This window comes from Notechis scutatus, chromosome Z, assembly GCF_049901735.1.
Source record: "Notechis scutatus isolate UNSWTSFEM ecotype Mainland chromosome Z, rNotScu1.2, whole genome shotgun sequence".
In the NCBI taxonomy this organism is placed as follows: domain Eukaryota; kingdom Metazoa; phylum Chordata; class Lepidosauria; order Squamata; family Elapidae; genus Notechis; species Notechis scutatus.
This window is the reverse complement of record NC_142025.1, coordinates 125,750,252-125,764,498: the sequence shown is the minus strand read 5'-3', so window position 1 is coordinate 125,764,498 and position 14,247 is coordinate 125,750,252. Positions and strand designations below refer to the sequence as shown.

General features: G+C 36.3%; 1 pseudogene; it reads left to right on the top strand.

Moving 5' to 3' along the window:
• Window positions 1–234: 234 nt before the first annotated feature.
• Window positions 235–11,210, top strand: LOC148129238 (vomeronasal type-2 receptor 26-like; annotated as a pseudogene).
• Window positions 11,211–14,247: the final 3,037 nt, after the last annotated feature.

Genomic DNA, 14,247 nt, shown 5'->3' with positions numbered 1-14,247 from the left:
TTTTATGGATTTCTTGAGAGGAGAAAGCTATTTGCAAATTCATCTGCTCTCATGAGTAGATTCTGGTGGACAATATTTGACTGTTCATTTCGTGCAAATTCCAAAAGAGAAAAATGCTGCACTGGGAGGGAAGACCTGGGCAGAGTCCCTGGCTCTGTGTTTGAAATGACCATGTCTGGAGAGAGCTACAATAGCTACAATGTGGTTTATTCTGCAGCACACGCTCTGTAAACAATGCGTTCAAAAAGTGATAAACCAGCTTCATTGAGCAATCAGAAGGGAGCAAATTCTGATTTTCATTTTCAGCCATGGCAGGTATGTCTTTACTCTTCCCAGAAACATTTATGGAGCCTGAAGTGGAAGGTACATGAATCAGTAGTATAAAGACTCTGGGCAAATTCCTCTTCAGAAAGGAATTAGCTATTAGCAATTACTAGTCTGCAATTCAATTATCCATGCTTTTGGTTGTGCTGTGTCCCAATTTAAACCAATTCAGAATGAGTTCTTTTCTGTAATGTTTATCAATGAGTTTTTGTTCCATAAATGGCACATTAATTTTATCAGTTTCTTTGCAAACATTTCCATCAAATCTGTCTTAAATTTGAATGGACAACACTAAAATTGATATTCACAATCTTATTGGATCTCTTTCTACTAAACAACTTGCATTTTCAGTTATATTCCCTGATCTTACAGTGAGACAATTTATACATATTTTATATTTATATGACAACTTTCACATGTACAGTGTATAAATTCGTCAACCCTATGAAATCATTGATATTTGTCCTTGAGTATGACCTAAAATATGATTTATTCTCTGAAAAATTTCATGTATGTTTTAAGAACAGCATTAAGAGTGGCATGGTGATGGACTTCCTCACATGAACTGCCCAGTTATGTCCTTCTGCAATATTTCTGTGAGATTAAAGTTAGTAGTTTGCTTGTCCATTCCAAAACATTAATGTTCTTCTGCTTTAACCATTCTTTTGTAGAACAACTTGTGTGTTTTTAGTCATTGTCTTGTTGCATGAACCATTTTCTCTTGACCTTCATTTCATGGACAAATGCTCTGACATTTACTAGTAGAATTTGCAGATACAATTCAGAACTTGTTCTACCAATTTCACAGATGGTCTACGGTTCTTAGGCAAGGATCCCATTGTTTGCTTTTTATCAATGTCATGCTTTCCCCTGAAGATAAAAGGTTTTATTTTGATCCCAGAAAATTTTCTGCAACTTTTCATTCACAGATAATTCTTTCACTAGACTTCTGACTTAGCCATGTGGTACTTTGCAATCAATCATTTGATATCAATGCTTTTCCTAGAGACTAGCAGCTCTCTCCTTAAATCTTGCCATTCACCCAATTCTTCATTTTTCTTCTCAGAGTACTATATGCCTTTCACTTGGTGTTTTGTTGACTGTTTGGGAAGGGAGACAGTAGGGTTGAATTACCTCAACTTGTACAAGATTTACCTGACAGTGGACAGGTGAAATTCAATATCTTTAAAAATAGTTTTGTAAACTTTCCCAGTTTGGTGAACATCAGCAATTAAGGAGTTTTTACATATCTCTTTTGTGCTAACAATGACTTATTTTCCTGTACTCCTGTTGTGAAAATACTAGGCTGGACTTCCCACATTCACAAATGATTATCATCCCATTAATTGAAACACCTGATTCTAAAAAAATTTCAAATAAATCCTAGAGGCCTACACACTTTTCCCACATGCACAAATACTATCTTTGGATAGCCTTTCTCAATAATTCTTAAAACAACAACAACAACAATGTTATTGTTTTTCATTCATATCTTTATTTGGGTTCTCTTCTAGTTTAAGGCTTGCATAGAGAACAGCCCATGCTTTGGGTCATATTTTTGCAGAAATATTGAAAATTCAATTGTGTTTACAAACACTGAAGCTCACCAATGTAAAATATTATGCTTCAATATCTGTACCAGTGGTGGGATTAATTTTTTTTACTACCAATTCTGTGGGTGTGGCTTGGTGGGCGTGGTGTGGCTTAGTGGGCATGCCATGGCTTGGTGGGTGTGGCAGAGGAAGGAGACGATAAAATTTTCATTCCCTCCCCGCCCCACTAATCTGCTTTCCAACTCCATTCTCCTTTCCAGGGCAACAAAAGAAGACCCAATCAATCAGCTGGGACTCAGGAGACAGAGAATAGATGGGGGCATGGCCAGTCAGAGGTGGTATTTGCCAGTTCTCCAAATTACTCAAAATTTCCCTCTACCGGTTCTCCAGAACTGGTCAGAACCTGCTGAATACTGCCTCTGATCTGTACTGGTAGTTATGAAAAGGACCATGGGTTTTGGCAGAGATTGATTGATAGAGGTGATATCCAGTTTGAATGATTTGACCCATTTCCCCCTCTCTAAAAGTGAAAATTTTCCTAGCAATATCACCATTTGGTAAGGCCTATCTAGGCTCAGAAATCAGTCAGTGTGGAACTCATAATATTCACATAGGACAGATCATGAACCACAAACTTCTGCCCTCATTATACTGGGATTTTTTTTAAAAAAAAATGAGATTTGGGTTGACAAGATGTCTGAATCATACCGGAATAGAGGGTTACAATTGTGATAAGCTTCACTATAGAAACTCTGTTGGGATTGTGAATATTGCCAATTTGGGGGAATATTGAGGTAATTCTGACAGCAAGAAGCTGTTTCTTTACTCTTTTTTTTCATTTTTCTGAAACCAGTAGAACATAATCTCAACAGGTCTATGATTTTCCCTTAATTTATAAATTTTCTCCTTCCAATTTGGAGAATTTATTTGCACTGTGACATTATGAATGCCTCTGAGCCACTGAGTCACTGGCTCAGTGGATAAGAAGCTGAGCTTGTCGATCAGAAAGGTCGGCAGTTTGGCAGTTCAAATCCCTAGCGCCGTGTAATGGAGTGAGCTCCCATTACTTGTCCCAACTTCTGACAACCTAGCAGTTCGAAAGCATGTAAAAATGCAAGTAAAAAAATAGGGACCACTTTGGTGGGAAGGTAACAGTGTTCTGTGCACCTTTGGTGTTTAGTCATGCTGGCCAATGACCATGGAGACGTCTTTGGACAGTGCTGGCTCTTCAGCTTTGTAATAGAGATAGCACCGCCCCCTAGAGCCTGAAACAATTAGCACATATGTGCGAGGGGAACCTTTACCTTTGCCTTTATGATGAATGCATTATATGACCCAAACCAGATCTGATAGATTGACATGCAGAATCAGAAAGACTAAGTTAAGTTTCCAAGACATCCAATCATTTTAGTAATATTTATTGAAGTTATGGATTCAGGTTGAAATAAAATTCTACAAAGCTGTGATTCAAGGGCTTCCAGTTTGAGCTTTTTCAGTGACAGACCGAAACCTCATCTCTATGAGGCTTTGATCCATGCTCGCCGCTGGAGCGCCCCGAGCTGGCTGGCTTTGGGGCTAAGCCACCCCATAGAGGTGGTGAAGAGGGGGGAGACTGCCTGCAGGGTTGAGGAGAGCTGCATCTCTCCTCCCCAGCTGGCCATTACTCCCTTTCCCGAAGGCGGTTGCAGCGGTGGTCAGAAATGGCCACCACAAAGAAGAACTCGACCGGAAAAGAATGTGCAGGAGGAAGATAAGAGGAGAAAGTCTTGGTTGACCGGGTCAAACAGCAAAAGCAACAAATAAGGTACCCTGGAATTGAAACTATTAAAAAACAATAACATTGTTCCCTAAGACGATTTTTAAGCTGAGAAGGAGAGAGAAAAGGGAAAAGATTTGGATTTTTTTCTCCTTTTCCTATACTGACAGCTAAGAGACTTAAGTAAGAAATTGGAAAAAAATCCACTTTGACATTTATAGGCATTTAATGCTGAAAATAAAAAGTCAAAGGGATAATAAAGATTTCTGGATAATTAAAAGCTTTTGAAAACAGGAAAGGAGAGAGGAAGAATAAAAGGGCAGGATCTGGAAGGGAGGAGACTGCCTGGAATTAAAGAAGAACTTATAGCAAAATCTCAACAAGACTTCCAAAAGATACTTTCTAACTGAAATATCACAACAAAAACCCCAGGAAGAGAAAGTCGAAAAAGAAATAAGAGGATATAACTCAGGACTATCTGGATTACTTGATGATTTCTGGATTCTTGGTTATTCTTTTGAATGACTAAAATCAATTGGGTGGTTGTTTAAAACTGTTTAAAATGGCTCCACTTTTAGAAGAACTGAAAATGGAACTTAAAAAGTACAAAGAAGATGCACAAGAAGGGAGAGGTTCTTTTGGCTTCATATTTCAGTTTTTAGAAGTGGAGATTTGGAATTATGAGAAACAACAAGAAATGCCTGCAGAACAGGAACTTCCGGTTTGTCAGCTTCGCAAGCGGCAGGGATTCGCGATACTGCGCTATCCCTGCTGTGCTAGCCGTTTTTGGTGCTCCGATCTGGACGGGTTCGGAGCTAAGGCTGCCCTGCAGGGGTGGCTGAAGACAGGGGGGATCCGGAGAGGGGTTTGGGGGTGTTGCAGACCCCCTTCCCGGCTGGCAGAACCCCCTTTTCCCAAGACGGTGCAGCGGCGGTCTGCAATGGCCGCCACAAAGAAGCTGGCAGCCGGGTAAGAATGCGCAGGAGGAAGAGGAGAAAGCCTTTGAAAAGAGAAAGTTTTTCTTGGTTCCCAGGACTCTAAGACATATTTAACAAAATTCCTGGAAATTATGGCTTTTTGAATGATACCTTCCAGAAGAGAAAATAAGCGGCAATTTGGAGGTGCCGAAAGGAAAGTTTACTCTCCTTCCCTACGGAATTAACAAGTGGATATTAAGAAACCTATCTTTTTCAGGTAAAAACTGGCTTTAAGTGATAAGTGGGAAGGGAGAGGACTAAAAAATTAATTATATGCTAAGATTTTGTTGGAGGAGATGCCTTAAGGATTTGAAGATTGAAATATATTGCAATAAGGCTTTAAGATACAGATTTGGACTTTCTTTTTTGTTGATTGATACTACCCCAGGAAGAGAAAGTGAGACCTTTGCCTTGGCTTGGATTGATAGATGACTTTGGGACTGTTCTATTTTTTTTTTTTTTTTTGAAATATCTTGGTTGTTGCAAGAAGAAAGAAGGGGGAAAAAAAAGAAAAGAAAAGATTTATAATGGCTTTTTCTGTTGAGGAACTGAGAAAAGAATATGAGCAAACAAAGAAAAATGGCAAAGATGGTGTGAAAGAAGCCTTCCTTTTTTTAGAAATGGCGCTTGCTAACTATCAACAAACATTACAACAGATGGAGACAGCAGAAGAAGAAGAAGGAGAGGAAGAAGCCATCTTTAATGAATTTCAGAATTTAACTAAGAAAGAAGGAAGAGGGAAAGGAAGGAAAATGAAGGACTTAAGATTTAAAAAAACACTTAAGAAAGGGAAAAATAAGGTGCAAAATCAATATAATGATAATAAACAAAAGGAAAAAGGAACACAACAGAGAAGGGAAGCCAGTAAGGCAGAGGCTAGAAGAAGGGGGGGTAGAAAGGTCTGGTGGGGGAAGAAAGGAAGGAAAAGGGTGGAGAAAAGCCACAAAGTTTTGAAACTAGATGGGAAAAAAGGAATCTTTTTTAGGGACAAAGGGTAAAGTATAATTTTTTTAAAAAAGATTTTGCAAGGTACATAAGATGATATTGTAGCATTGTATTAGAAATAGAAAACTAAAATGGTTTAAGAGTTAATAAGAGATTAAAATGCTGAAATGTTTAGTAATGATTGATTTTAAAATTTAATAATATTAAAGGGAAGGTTTAGAATATTGAGTTTTAATTAAAGAGTTTAATAAGATTATGGCATTGATGTTATTATAAAATTTTTATTGTAGCATTTGTTTTTGGAAAAGGCAATGGGAATGTTATAAGATTCAATATTTAGATCTACTGCTTAACTATGTATTTAATCATTTTGGATTTATTATTTTTTGTTTATTTTAGGAAAAAAAATAATTAGTAGATAGAATGTACCAAGCAGAATCGGATTGGGTATTGGGTGTTATTTTAAATGTTAATTTGATTAATTTAGGGGGGAGATAGAAAGGCATCATACTCTGATTAGTGATTTCAGGAGAAATTCTTTTTTTTTTTTATTATAAGGAACGAGACAAAGGGACAATAAAGAATGGACAAAAGATACAAATATAATGACTCAAATTAAGATGGATTAATTAAGATAGAATTAAGAAGAGTGAAATGTGTGGAGAAGCTAATATAGAAGACTTAGAATGGTAAATAAAATAAGTAATGACATGTAAGATGAGCATGAATATAATTGAAGTCCATGAAGAGAGAGACACCTGGGGCCAAGTTACTTTCCTAAAAGATTTTTTTTATGTTTTGTGTGTTGTGTGTTTATGTTTTTGGGAGAATTAATAAAACCTTGCAGAAATATAGAATGAGAATAATGGTAACCAAGTCAGAAAGAAATAGATGAAATAATAATAATGAAATTGAATAAGAGTAAAGAGAAGTAAAGAGAAACTGGATAAGAGGTATTTGTATGCTCATATGGAAATGGTTTAAAAGAATTATATTGTATAAAATAAGGTTTTATTTGACTTGTTAAATTTATAATGGAAAAAGCTTTAAGTATGTAATGGTTAATGATGATTTGTTTGTTTTTAAAAATTAATAAAACTTGTTTTTTTTTTTAAAAAAAAGAAATGCCTGCAGAACAAGAAGATTGCGACAAAGAAGAAGCCATCTTTAATGAACAAGTAATCTTAGATGGGGGGGAAAGGAAAGGGGGGAAAGAGAATGGAAAGTTTAAGATTGGGAAAAACAACTCCAAAAAAATTAGAGTGAAAAATAAGTATAAAATCAGAAAGCAACAGAAGAGGGAAATGCAGAAGAGAGAATTAGAAATAGAGAGACAAGGGGTTAAAAAGGGGAGGGAGAAGATGAGAAGGAAGAAAGAAAGGAAAAGAAGTCATAAAGGACAGAAACAAAATACAGAGAAACAGGGCCTATTTAGAGATAAAGGGTGAAAATTTAATGGAAAAAGAGATTCTGCAAAGGTACATAAGATAGTATGGTTATATTAGAAACAGAAATAATTTTAGAAAATATGAAACAATGTATGATTAAAATGTCTGATAAAATAGCTATCGTAATTCAGTGGAATGCTTGTCAATAAATAAATGTAACAAAAGGTATATTTAATGATTTATAAAACATATGTGAAGAGAAATAAGGGAAAAATTAATTATGGAGATTATATGTGTTTTTAAGGAAGTATGATATTTAATTGAAAAGAAGTGTTAAAGATGTAAAGATTTTAATGATTATTAATGATAGAACTGAACTGGAACGGAATGAGGGTTTATAATTACATATATTTACAATCTTTTTTAAAAAAAGAATATAGTGTGTATTATAAGAATGTACCAAGCAGAATTCGATTGGAAGTTATGTATTATGTATTATATTGAAGGTCATAACCTTAAGGTATATATTGAAGTTTAAATAAGAGTTGAATGGATGTAATTAAAAGATATAAAGGTGTCATATTCCAATTAGTAACTACAGGAGACAACTTGTTTAATGAGAAAAGATAATATGAAATTGAAACAGAACAGACAAAAGTATAAACATAATGATTTGAATTGAGATGAGATAATCAAATTAAAATTGAGAAAGTCAAAAGAGGGGAAAAACTATATAGAAAATGTAAAATAGTATAAGATATGGAATAGAATACAAAAAGGAGCATGAAATTGAGTTTTGTGTCTGTATTCAACCCGGGACCATGCTATTTTCAAAAAAGATGTTTTACTTGTATTTTGTATGTGTGAAAACCCAAATAAAACTTTATTTAAAAAAAAAAAGCTGTGATTCAAGAACAAGAGATATATAGTACTGCACTCTCCTGTGCTTCTATTTATTTCCCATCATTTGTAATGGATACCCTCCCCTATTTACATAGGATGCCTCTCTCCTCCTACTTTTTAAATTTATGCAACAGGTTGGAAAAGGGCTGATTATGTAAGAACACTATTTTATACAAAGAATGTTAATTTGTTTATTAAAACATTCCCAAGTAAGTGTAAGAAAAATCTCAGGTTTGGTTTTTAAAATTCAAACTGAGTTTTGGAATGTGGGTTGACAAGATGTCCAAATCATACCAGAATAGATGGTTACAATTATGATAAGCTTTACTATAAAATTGTTGCCAAATTTGGGGGAATATTGAGGTAATTCTGACTTGATCTTACTTTTCTTCTCCCTTCAACCAGCTTCACTACTTTTTGAGAAATACTCATTTTAATAACAGTGTGGGAGAAGAAATATTTTTTGACGAGAAGGGGGATTTTGATCCAGGGTACGACATCTTCAACTTGCTCGTCTTTCACAACAGATGTTTCCAGAGGGTCCATGTTGGAAGGATGGACTCCAAAGCTCCTGATGGGAAAATATTCACCCTCAATAAAAGTGCCATTTGTGTGGAATCACAAATTTGGGCAGGTAGGACTTTTTGAAATAGTGTCATTAAACAATGACTCATCGGTTAAAGATGCTGAGCTTGTCAGCTGAAAAGTTGGCACTCCGGGTTCAAGACCCACATGCTGATTTAATGAGTAAGCCCTCATTACTTGTCCCTGCTTCTGCCAACCTAGAAGTTCGAATGTGTGCAAATGCGAGCAGATAAATAGGTATCACTTCAGTGGGAAAATAACAGTATTCCATGTGCTTTGGCATATAGTGATGTCTGCCACATGACCATGGAATTATCTTCAGACAACCCTGGCTTCCTCAGCTAAGAAATGGAGATGAAAACTGCCCCCTAGGGTTGGGCATGACTGGACAAAGGAAACCTTTATCTTTAACTTTAGTCAACTAACTATAATCTTTGGAAGAAGATATTTTTATTTGATGATTACTATGGACTACTACAAAAGTGAAGGACAGTAATGATATTCTGGTTGCAACTGTAATATTTATATCTAAAATGTATTAAAATGTATTATGTGCAGAATAAATATAAGTAGGATATTCTTTTCTCTGTTCCTGTGAAAAAATAATTTCTTAAATGTTCTGACACTGGATGAAATAATATGATAATTATTTGAACTGAACTTCCACCTGTTTTACATAGTGTTAGAAACAAATCTTTCAACATTTTCTCTCATATTTTTAAAAAATAAACAATGGTATTTTTATTCATTTAAATGGACTCTATTTCTCTATTATGTGAGATTATGAATAGAAAAAGAGAGTAACATAGAACTCTAACATAGAACTTTTTGAAAAGAAAAAGAAGGTTTGTTATTGGTGGATATCATCCCATGGTGTCATTTTTAGAGAAATTTCTGATTTCCTGATGGTTATTTCTACGTACCTACCTCCTAAGGCCAGATGTGTGGACAACTGTCCCCAGGGTTACAGCAGGGTTGTTTGGGGGGGGGGGACCATCTTGCTGCTACAGTTGCAGAAAATGTCCTGAAGGAAGAATTTCAGTCCAAACTGGCAAGTTAAAAATAGAATTATAAATGCAGAAATTCAGATGTTTTCAACCTTACACATTTTTTAATTCTTTCTGAATCTTTCATAGTGAATAGACTAATTCAACCAACACCAAAATAAAGTAGGGATACATTAGAGTAGCTTATTATAATTTTCAAAGGAAATAATTTGGATAAATGAATTCATTTTTATGTTAAATTATCCTTCCTCATATGAAGCTGTGCAGTGTTTTTAGAAAAAGAAAGAAATACCCTTCAAATAGTGTGGAAATTAAATTTTATATTTTGGACAAGAGAAAACCATTGTTGTACATTGGTAGTCCTTAAGTCAACCATTCTTTTAGCAATCATTAAAAGTTAAACCAAAATATTGAAAAAGTAACTTTTCAGATTCAGAGCATCCTTGTGGTCACATGTTCAAAAAGTTTGGGCCCTTGGAGACCAGTGTGAACTCACAATGGTTGCAGCTTCCAGGATCATATGATTACCATTTGTGAACTTCCCAGCCAGCTTCTGACAAATCAATGGGACAAACCAGATTCTCTTAAAAACCATATGATTAATTTAACAAACGCAGTGATTCATTTAAAAACCATGAGAGAAAAAGGTCATAATATTGGACATGACAGACTTAACTACTCCCTAGTTTAGTAATTGAAATTTTGGTTTTAACTGTGATCATAATTCCACTTGTAAGTGGAATTGGTCATGTGAATTGACCTACCAAGTATGCTTTCTCTACATTGTGTTAGCATAAATTCTCTACTTTAGACTGGATTCTGTATGTTAGCTATATGTATTTTTTATTTGGAAATGACAAGACTTTCTTCATGTATTTCAGATGCAGATCAATGTGAGAAATGCCCAGAAGATCTATATTCAAATGCAGAAAGAGATCAGTGTCTTCCCAAACATTTCAGCTATTTATCTTTTAGTGAACCATTAGGAATCATTCTGACTTCCTTGATTCTTTTCTTTTCAGCAATCCTCATTTTGATGGCATTGACTTTCTTTCTTCACTGGAACACTCCCATTGTCAAAGCCAACAATAGGAACATCACATGTGTCCTTCTTTCTTCCCTTCTCCTTTGTTTTCTTTGTTCCTTTTTGTTCATTGGTTGGCCTGGGAAAGTGACTTGCATTCTCAGGCAAACAGTCTTTAGTATCATTTTCTCAATCTCAATTTCCTGTGTTTTGGCGAAAATGATTATAGTAGTCCTAGCCTTTTTGGCCACCAAGCCAGGGAACACAATGAGGAAGTGGCTAGGAAAAGGTCTGGAGAGATCAGCCATTATCCTTGGCTCCTTCAAATTGTTATCTGTGTAGTGTGGTTGGTCATATCTCCTTCCTTCCCTGAATTAGACAAGCATTCACAGGTTGATGAGATTATTGTGCAATGTAATGAAGGTTCAGATAACATGTTCTATATTGTCCTGAGCTACTTGGGATTGCTGGCCACCATCAGTTTCATTGTGGCTTTCTTTGCAAGGAAATTACCAGATACTTTCAATGAAGCCTAACTAATCACCTTTAGCATGCTTGTGTTTTGCAACATTTGGGTATCCTTCATCCCAGCCTATCTGAGCACCAAGGGTAAATATATGGTGGCTGTGGAGATCTTCTCCTTCTTGACTTCTGTTGCAGGCCTACTGGTTGCATCTTTCTCCCCAAGTGCTACATCTTTCTCTTGAAGCCACAACTTAACACAAAGCAACATTTTACCCAAAGATAATTTTATGGTTGAATTCAATTTTAATCCATATTCTATTTTTCAGCATTTTGCTGGTGACCCAGAGTGTCCATGGGGAGAATCTAAATAGTCAAGATATCCAGTCATAACTCTGCAATCAAACCCTCTTTTGCACTAGTAGTTTATAGCTATGGAATTTTGTTACGGTGATTTCTCACTATCTTTTATTCAATTCCATCACTCATATTGTTCCAGAAATCTGGTTGTGAGCCCTCTTTCACTTTTCAGATGTCTTTTGCTATTCTACAAATTTTAGGATAGCAATATAAGAAAATCAGCAAGGCACACACAACCAGATATTCAAGTGAATTTTGATCTGAACATGAAAAACATCAAATTTCAGTTTTGAATTATAAACTTAGTTGAGCACTTCCTCCAAACATACTTAACCTCTAAGAACATACTTCAGTTGTGGGCAATCTTGACTCCCATTTAACCAGATCATTTGCTCTCCAATTAAGTTGACTCTTGGAGTCAACCTGATCAGCAATGAACTCACCCATGATGTGTTCAATGGAAGCCTTTTTAATTCAAAAATTGAATAAAATCTTTTACAAAGGCTTTACAGACTATGCAGCTGTTGAAACACTTGTAATGTTTGTATCAACTAATGCCCCTGGTTTCTACTCTCTTCTGGAAGATAAAGAGCTAGCTGGAACTTAGTGGGTTTCTTCCTGACTGTAGGGGATATGTCAATTAAAGGTACAGATAAGGTTCTTGTGAACCCCAAAGCACCTTTCCAGTGAGGATAACTCCCAACCTTGCCAGGGCTTCTTCTATTTGGCACTATCTTCTAATCTGGACAATTCTGTTGAATTGTCAAATTCTGATCCTGTCAGATCTAAGCCCAAAGAGGACACAATTCAATCAAGTCCAATTTTTATGTGCCTGTACCTAATAGACAGAATCTTCCTACACTAAAGGTATAGTCTTCTAACCTAGTATACCATGAGAGATCCTAGGGTGTGATGACTCTGAATCTCTTTATCCCTCCTCCCTCCACCTCAGGACTCTGTATTGTTTAAATTTGGGGTTCTCTCTTTTGACTATTAAGGATTCACCATAGGATAAATAACTGAAAGCAAATCCTTACTCGCACTGATGATTTTACCTAGTTAGGTAATGAACCATCTGCAAGTAAACAGCAGAACTCAGAGAGCATCAAGAACCCCACAATATCCTATGTATTAAGAAATGACAAAGTTGTCTTCATCTGTTTCAGATGCAGACCAATGTGAGGAAGTCAGACTAGCAGATCACTAGTCTAATGCAGAAAAGAACCAGTTCCTTCCCAAATTTTCATCTAGTTATACGCTGATGAAAATCTGGGAATCATTCTGATTTCCTTTATACATAGATAGAATAACAGAGCTGGAAAGGATGTTGGAGGTCTTCTAGCCCAACCCCCTGCCAAGGCAGGAAACCCTACACTACTTCAGAAAAATGGTTATCCAATCTCTTCTTTAAAACTTCCAGTGTTGGAGCATTTACAACTTCTAGACGCAAGTTGTTCCACTGATTAATTGTTCTGTCAGGAAATTTCTCTTTAGTTCTAAGTTGCTTCTCTCCTTGATTAGTATCCACCCATGGCTTCTTCTCCTGCCCTCAGGTGCTTTGGATAATAGCTTGATTCCCTCTTCTTTATGGCAGTCCCTGAGCTATAAGAACACTGCTATCATGTCACCCCTAATCCTTTTTTTCATCAAACTAAATTATTCTTTTCATTTTGGCAATCCTCATTTTAGTGGCATTTCTTTATTTACTTACTTTTTAAAAAAATGAAAATAGAAGTTGTGACTCAGCATTCAAAGTCCTGTACTTTATTAGGTGCACCACACATATGAAGCACATAATAAAGGGGAAAAGTTTTAATTCCATAGTTGTAGCTGCCATACTGAATTCTTCATATTTCTCCTTTGGATGATTCAGTAAAATGCTGTCTAAGGGAATGTGTATATAGCAATTAAACTCTAGGAAAGATTCCCAGTTTAGAATCTTGGAATTAAGAACTTCTAGTTACCTATCCTCTGTTTTATGTAGACTTTGTGGGATTTTTCCCCCCTGAAGTTGGCTTCATTTTTTTTAAATAAACCATTAAAGTAACTGTTCAAGATAGCACAAGAGGTGCCATTTAATTTACTGAGACTGATCATTTCACAACTACAAGCTGCCCTGTGGAAAAGTTCTCCTACCTGTGGAATCTTGTAGCTGTTCAAAATGTGAGTTATGTGGACAGAGCTGTGAGAGATGACATCTGAGAGGTTGTTTTTTATCTTTCTGACACAGCTGTAGTTTAAGGCATTCCCTTGCTTTAAAAAAAAAAGTAATTTTAGAATGTTCTGAATGGCAAAACTTACTACAAAACTATGCTCAAAAATCTCAAGTTTTAGGTTAGTATTGGGCAACAGCTTAATGTTCTTGTTGATCTCATGAATAGCAAAATACTTAGAAAGAACATGTTGGTAGTCTTTGGTGATCATTCTGAAATTGGAAAGGATAAATGCACATCATTATTCTCAGAAAAAGAAGCAAACCTATCATGCCCCCATTGGAATCTGAATCTGCGGGGGAAGATGAGCTGGAACAAGAGCCGACAGAGATTGAGAGGGTGGCTACGTTGGCCTTGGAGGAAATTGAAGAAGGGCAGAGTCAATCCGGGCAAGGCTTTTCTGAATTAGTAAGGTCTGCAGACAGAGAGGAGCAGGAGAGATCCTAGAGCTCAGGAGAAACGCAAGAACTACCCCCTCCTGATCCTACAACAAGGAGGGAATAGAGAAGATGAGATCAACACAGATTGAGCTGGCTATGAGGGTGCCTCACCCCCTTTCACAAAGCACACCTGGGGACTGAGATATAAGGAGGTGCTGGTGGGAGGGGCATTTGTCGGGAACAAGCATTGAATCTATGGAGACTTGTGTGCATTTGCCAAAGCCTGGAAATTGCTGTTTTGTGAGGCTTGCTTCACTGGACTTCTTGCTCTGGTTACTGTTTGGCTAACCTGGCTTATTGGACTGCGGGT